The following is a 6,583-nucleotide window of genomic DNA, read 5'->3' on the forward strand; positions in this document are numbered from 1 at the left end:
TAAATCAGGGGAGGTGTGTGTCCAGGTTATATCTTTTTACCATACTTATTCAATCTATGTGCTGAAAAAATAATACAAGAAGTTGAACGGTATTGGGAAGAATAAGGTATCAGGATTGAAAGACGGCTCATTAATAACCTGCAATATGCAGATGGCACAACCTTACTTAGAAGACATGGATTACTTACTGATTAAGATAAACATTTTCAGCCTTCATCCATCTCATGAATGTGAGGCACGTTATCAGAGAGACCTGGACAAGGCCATCGTGTTTGGTAAAGCAGAGGGTCAGTAAGAAAGAGGAAGACTCACTGGGAAGGGCTGACAACGTGGCTGCAACAATGGGCTCTTTGTTACTTAACACCCCAACAGCTGTGAGGCTAGCATGGGACCTGGTGGTGTTTTCTAATTTGTACAGAGGGTCACTGTGAGTCAGAGATGACTTGATGGCACCTAACAACATCAACAACAACACAAGTTCTTGAGCGGCGGTCCCCTTCTAAAGTACGGCACACAGAAGGGGCTCAGTAGAAGTTTGCCAAATTATTGAGTGATTGAATGGCGAATGTGCAGAGAAATAGCTACACCTCAACCTATATTCAGAGGCTGAAATGTAGAATTAGAAGGAGGGTCCTGGTTCCCCTCTTCCCTGGAAGGACCATCACATCCAGGTCACAGCAGGACATGAGTTAATGAGCGTTTGCACAATTACATGTGGATTTTGTTACACCTTCCCATTCTGTTCCCACAAAGGCTCTGCCCGCCTGAAGGAATTAGAGGCTCCTCTTGGCCTTCAGAAGGCTCTGCTTGGGGTGGGGTAGGAGCTCATCCTCGCCTCTCCATAGTCCATTTTGCTCAGCAACAGCATGATGAACCCCCCAGTGGCGGCCCTGATAGGCTCAGACATGCCATAGCACGTGATAACAAATTTGAGTCTGAGATTTTGTTCTGGCTGGGCATTCCAGAAAAAACACAAAGGATGCTTGAAGAAAGAAGACAGAAAGCGAGGGCTCTTCAGCTGGATCTGAAGACCTCACTAACAGACGTTCACCGGAGAGAAGTGATCAGGGCAAGGCATTCTCATGAAGTCATTCCGATGCAGACCTGTTGAGAAATAAAGGACGTGTCAGGAGGAGTTTATTAAATCCTTGGTCACCAAAGCTGGAATGGTCCTTAGGAAATGTCACCATCCATTATCCCCCTCCACAGACGGAGATCCTGAGATTCAGGGAAGGGTAGGAAGAGACCACATGCCAAGAAGAGCTTAGAGAGCAGAGGCTGTCTTGGTCTTGGTCTTAACTCATTCTGTTATTCATCCAGTATTTGTGCCTTTTGTAACTGACTAACATCACTCGGCAATGGTTCCCAGTTCCTTCCATATCATTCCATTAGGTGATTTGCAGTTTCAACTCTATTTTTTATGGATGCATACTATCCATTGTGTGTATGGACCATAGTCTCTTTATCCATTCATCTACTGGTGGGAACTTGAATTGTTTCCAGCTTTGGGCTACTGTGCAGTGTGCTGCTGGAAACATCAGGAGCATCTGCCTGTTTGGGTTCTTTCTCTGCTTGCTGTGGGATAGATGCCCAACAGAGGCATTGCTGGGTCACATGGCCTTATGACTATTCCTGGTTTCAGATAGCGCCATATTGGTTTCCACAATGTGTGTGCATCCCACCAGCAGGGTATGAGAGTGCCAATCTCTCCACACTCTCTCCAGCATTTGTTGCTTTCTGGTTTGTGCTTATTGTTTTATAATTTTGCTATTGTTGTGGGTGCAAGGTAATATCCCATTGATGTTTTGATTTGCATCTTCCAGATGGTTGGTGATAGTGGGCAGTTCCTCATGTGTGTTTGTTTGCCGTTTGAGTTTCCGGTCACTATCAGTTGGAATCAACTCAATGGCAGTGGGTTCCTTTTGGGTTTACTCTAAGGAACTATGGTGAAAGGATGCCCTGACACACACCTTTCCTGATTTTAGACCATGTGGTCTTCCTTTGTTCTGTTCGAACAGCCACATGAGCACAATGAAGGGTTCTGGAAGTCTCATTCTTCACAATATTATCCACGGTTTGTTATGATCGGTCAAATGTCTTCGCATAGTCAATAAAAACACAAGTAAACAAGGAGAGGGAGAGAGATATTAGAACTTACTCATCTCGTCTCCTGTGCCTGTTAAGTTCTAGAAGTCCATCTAAACAGCCAATCCCCGGGCAGTTGTCCTCTCCACACCCTCTTCCTCTGACTTCCCCCTTGGCTGTAGGATTTTTCCCACAGACTAATAATCATGTTCCTATGTCGTATTTCATGAAACCACTTCATATCCAGTCTGCTCTGGTCCTGGCACCCTCCAGTGCAGGCACAACATGGAAGATTCAATGAAAGGAATTTGGTAGCACGTAAAAGCAATTAGACTGTAAGTGAAAAACTACTTGAGAACCATAGGCTCAAACTTCCTGGAAGCTGCATTTCCCTCAGCTTTGAGACACTCTGGATTACAGAGCCCAATGGCCCAGGTTCAAACTCTGACTCTGCTGCTCGTTAGCAAAATTATCTGGGGCAAATTACTCCTTGTGCCTCTGTTTCCCTGTGTGAAAATGAAAGGGATGCTAATAACTACACTCTGAGAGGTGAGTTAAAATAAGCTAATACTTTTAAAGCATTTGCAAAAGTGCCTGATGGATAGTAAGTGCTCAATAAATGTTAGCTACTGTTATCAGCAAGGGGTGGGGGGGTAGGGGAGATGGGCACATTAGAAGAAGTCAGATGGTGCCTGGCTATTGGAAAGAATAGTGCCTAGGGTATTAAAGTTTTGTCTCAAAGCAAGAGTCATCTAGGTGAAGCATCAACTAAGTCCACAAGGAAGAAGCACACCAGCCTGTGTGATCCAAGGATTATAAATAATAAAATACTAATTCAGAGGAGGGAATGGTAGCAGACCTTAAATTCCGAACAGCCACTTACAGATATGGCTATGGATGACAGTGGAAGCCCAAAATACATTGCGGGGTCCCCACAAGAATTCAGCATCTGACTGTAGTCCAGAGATGTGAATAGCCTTGCTATCAGGTAGAGATCATTGTAAAGTCGATCCTGGCAGATACAATTAAGCTAAAATATAGCACCTTATCATTTGATCTCCGTGACATAGCTGTGAGGCAGTTGGCTGATCAGCAGTTCAACACCACCAGCTGCTCCACAGGAGAAAGACCAGGGTCCCTGCTTCTATGAAGTGTCAGTCTTGGAAACCCACCAGGGCCGTTCTATGGGGTCACGACGAGTGAAAATCCCCTCCATGGCAGTGAGGGTTGGGAGAGGCATTTCAAGTTTGTTCTACTTTTTAATATTTTATGCTTTATTTTCATTTTCAATTGAGGTTCTTTTCTGTTTCATTTTGTCATTATTGTTTGTTGTTTTTGTTTGTTTCTTGGTCTTATTTGTATATTTCTCCAGTTTATGAAATCCAGGATAGGTAAATCTACCTATCCTGGAGCATGGTAGGGGAGGGTGCAGGAGATGAGGGCTACATTTATCAGGATGTTGTCTGTTGGTTCAGGGGTGAGGATTTGGGTTTGCTTTACATTGAGTTGTAACGCTTCTCGTCCTCTTTCTTTTCATCAAACAGGGTGGGTCATCTGCATATCACAGGTTGTTAATGACCCTTCCTCCAATCCTGGCGCATCTTTCTTCCTGTATTCCAGTTTCTCAAATAATTTGTTCAGCATACAGATTGGATAAGTATCGCCAAAGAATATAACTCCGGTGCAGGCCTTTTCTCATTTCAAACCCTGCCACAGCCCCTTGTTCTGGGTGAATGGCTATCGCTTGGTCTATGAAGATGTTTCTCCTAAGCACAACTAAGTGTTCTGGAATTCCTATTCTTCAAATGCTATCCATATTTTGTTAGGATCCACACAGTTGAATGCCTTTGCATAGTAAATAGAACACATGTAAACATCTTTCTGGTATTCTCTGCTTTGGGCCAAGATTCATCTGAGATCAGCAACGAGATCCCGCCTTCCACGTCCTCTTCTGAATCCAGCCTGCATTTCTAGGAGGGTCCTGCCCAGGTGCTCCTGAAACCACTTTTAATTAATTACCTCCATCAACATCTGCCTTGTGTGTGGTATACATGACCATCGTTTGATGAGTGCTGCATTCTGTGGGGTCACCTTTGTTTTGAATAGGCACATATGTGGGCTTCGTCGATGCTACAGTCTGATGAATGGATGTTTGTTTTTTCTCATTCTGAGTCATGCCTCACCAGCACATGAAGGTCCTGAAAGCTTTCAGATTGACTCTGCTTTCAGGAGGCGTCTCCTCGCCAGGCATAGTTTGAGTGCCTTCCGACTGGAGAGGCTCGCCTTTCAGCACGGCATCAGACAGTGCTCTGCTGCAATTCGTGAGCACTCATGCCACCTCTCCTTAGAGTCTGGTGGGTTCCCTGGGTGATACAAGCAGGTAAGCACTTGGTTGCTACCCAAAGACTTGGCCATTTGAATCCATCCAAAAGTCCTCAGAAGACAGGCCTGTTTGCTATTAGTCAGAATCCACTGGATAGGCAACAGCTATAGTCTCTTGCAATCTCCCCTGTCTTATTCTGAGCAATTGTCTCATAGAGCTCAAATCCAGGGAAGCTAGACTGGGACATTAGAGAAGACCTCGTTGTCAGGGCAAGAAACCATCCTCCCCTTGGACTCTGCATTCCACCCTCAGACACCAGACACCTTGGCCCCTGGACCACCAGATGATGGGCAGCCTGTCAGAGAAGCAAGCAGGGCTTCCCTGAGTGATGGGTGGGGCCTTTCTCTGCCGAATGCTGCCTAATCTGAGCAGGAGTGGATATGACAGTCTGGGAGGCAGGAGGAGAGCTGCTCCTCGTGCCCGCTGGTCCCGCAGGAGATCAAGGGCTGGCTGGGACGTCAGGGTGAGTTTTGGAAGTGACACTGGATTGCTTCAGTACAGGGACTTCGAGGAGCAAAGGGGTCCTGCTAGGGAGCTTCAGAACCGCTCTCCCTCCCGCCTCCCCTCAGTAGTCAGGCAACACCTAGCTGCAGTTGTGGTAGCAGACAAGGCACCGGCTGGGCATGAGACAGGCTGTATGTGCCCCAGCAAGCCCTCTCCTCAGCTCCTCTGCCATGGGAGTCGCACTCCTTTTGGAACCCCAGTTTATTTATCTGTAAAACAGGGGGCTAACAGAACCCACCTGTAGGAATTGTGTAGCATCCAAAAGACTGCACACAATAATACCTACTGCCTAATTTTAACCGTCTTGTATCAAGTCCATTCCAGCTGATGGAGATGCCCTGTATGTCAGAGCAGGGGGCTGTCACTGACTTCTCTTTCAGAAGTTCATCACCAGGCTTTTCTTCTGAGGGTCTTCTGGGTGGGCTTGAACCTCCAACCTATCTGTTAGCAGCAAGTGCATGGACTGTTGGCATCACCCAAGGGTTCTGATGCATAGCAGTCATGATATGCCAGGTACTGTTCTAAATGTGCTACATGTGTCCTTCATTGAATTCTCACAGCGCAGGGAGCTAACGTGCCTTGCTCGGGGCAGCACAGCTAGGTGGAGGCAAGGCCAGGGTTCAAACCCAAGCATGACTCTGGCTCTAGACTCACCTCTTCACCCCGGCTCCTGTGGTTGTTGATACTGCCCTCCCATCGGTCTGCCTCACAGAGGCTCTGTTTGCACAACAGAATAAAATGCTACCATCCTCGCTGTGGTTGCCAGGTTTGATCCCACTGGTCCAGGCATTGTGTCGATCCATCTTGTCAAAGGCTTTCCTCTTTCCTCATGGTCCCTCTAGTTTACTGAGCTTGATGTCCTTCTCCAGATACTGGCCTCTCATGTTCAAAGTGTATGAGATGAACACTTACCATCCTTCTAAGGAGGATTCTGGCTGTACTTCTTCCAAGGGTTTTCAGCCCAGGAGCTTGGTTAAAGTTAAGGTTAACTTTGTTCCCCCTCCCCCCTCTTCAGAGCTGCTCTGGGTCCAGCTGCTTGAGAGCGAAGGAGCAGAGATGTTTGGGGAAGTTCCACCCCAGGCTGAGCTTCATCATCATCATGGAAGGAATGCCAGCAGCAGCCCGAGGACCCCTGGAGCTGACCAACTCTCTCTGGGACTGACCTGCATAGGGTCCCCCCACCCCTGCCTTTATTCCAGGCAAGTTCTCAAAACTCCCTAACTCACTAGGAATGTTCCTTTAAGCATCCCAGGATGTAGAAGCTTCACATCCTGGCTATTCCATCTTGCTGGAGAAGCATCTATTTCTAACACTTCTAATAACCTGGATCCTCCTTTCTGTCCATAGGAGCCCTGGTGGCATAGTAGTGATGTACTGGGCTGCTAACCACAAAGTCAGCAGTTTGAACCACCAGCTGCTCTGTGGGAGCAGTAACTATCTCAGGCACCCAAAGGGGCATTTCTCCCTTTTCCTATGGGGTCAACTTAGTGGCAGTGAGTTGGGTTTTTTGTAGTCCTTTCTGTCCATGCCTCTACTCTGGACCACAGCATGCTGCAGCCTCACCTGTGAAGGTGTGAGCTCCCAGGTTTCATGCCATCTAGGTAGAGTAAC

The sequence above is a fragment of the Echinops telfairi genome, unplaced genomic scaffold (genome assembly GCF_000313985.2).
Source record: "Echinops telfairi isolate 266 unplaced genomic scaffold, ASM31398v2 ScPeMD7_7457;HRSCAF=8495, whole genome shotgun sequence".
Classification (NCBI taxonomy): Eukaryota; Metazoa; Chordata; class Mammalia; order Afrosoricida; family Tenrecidae; genus Echinops; species Echinops telfairi.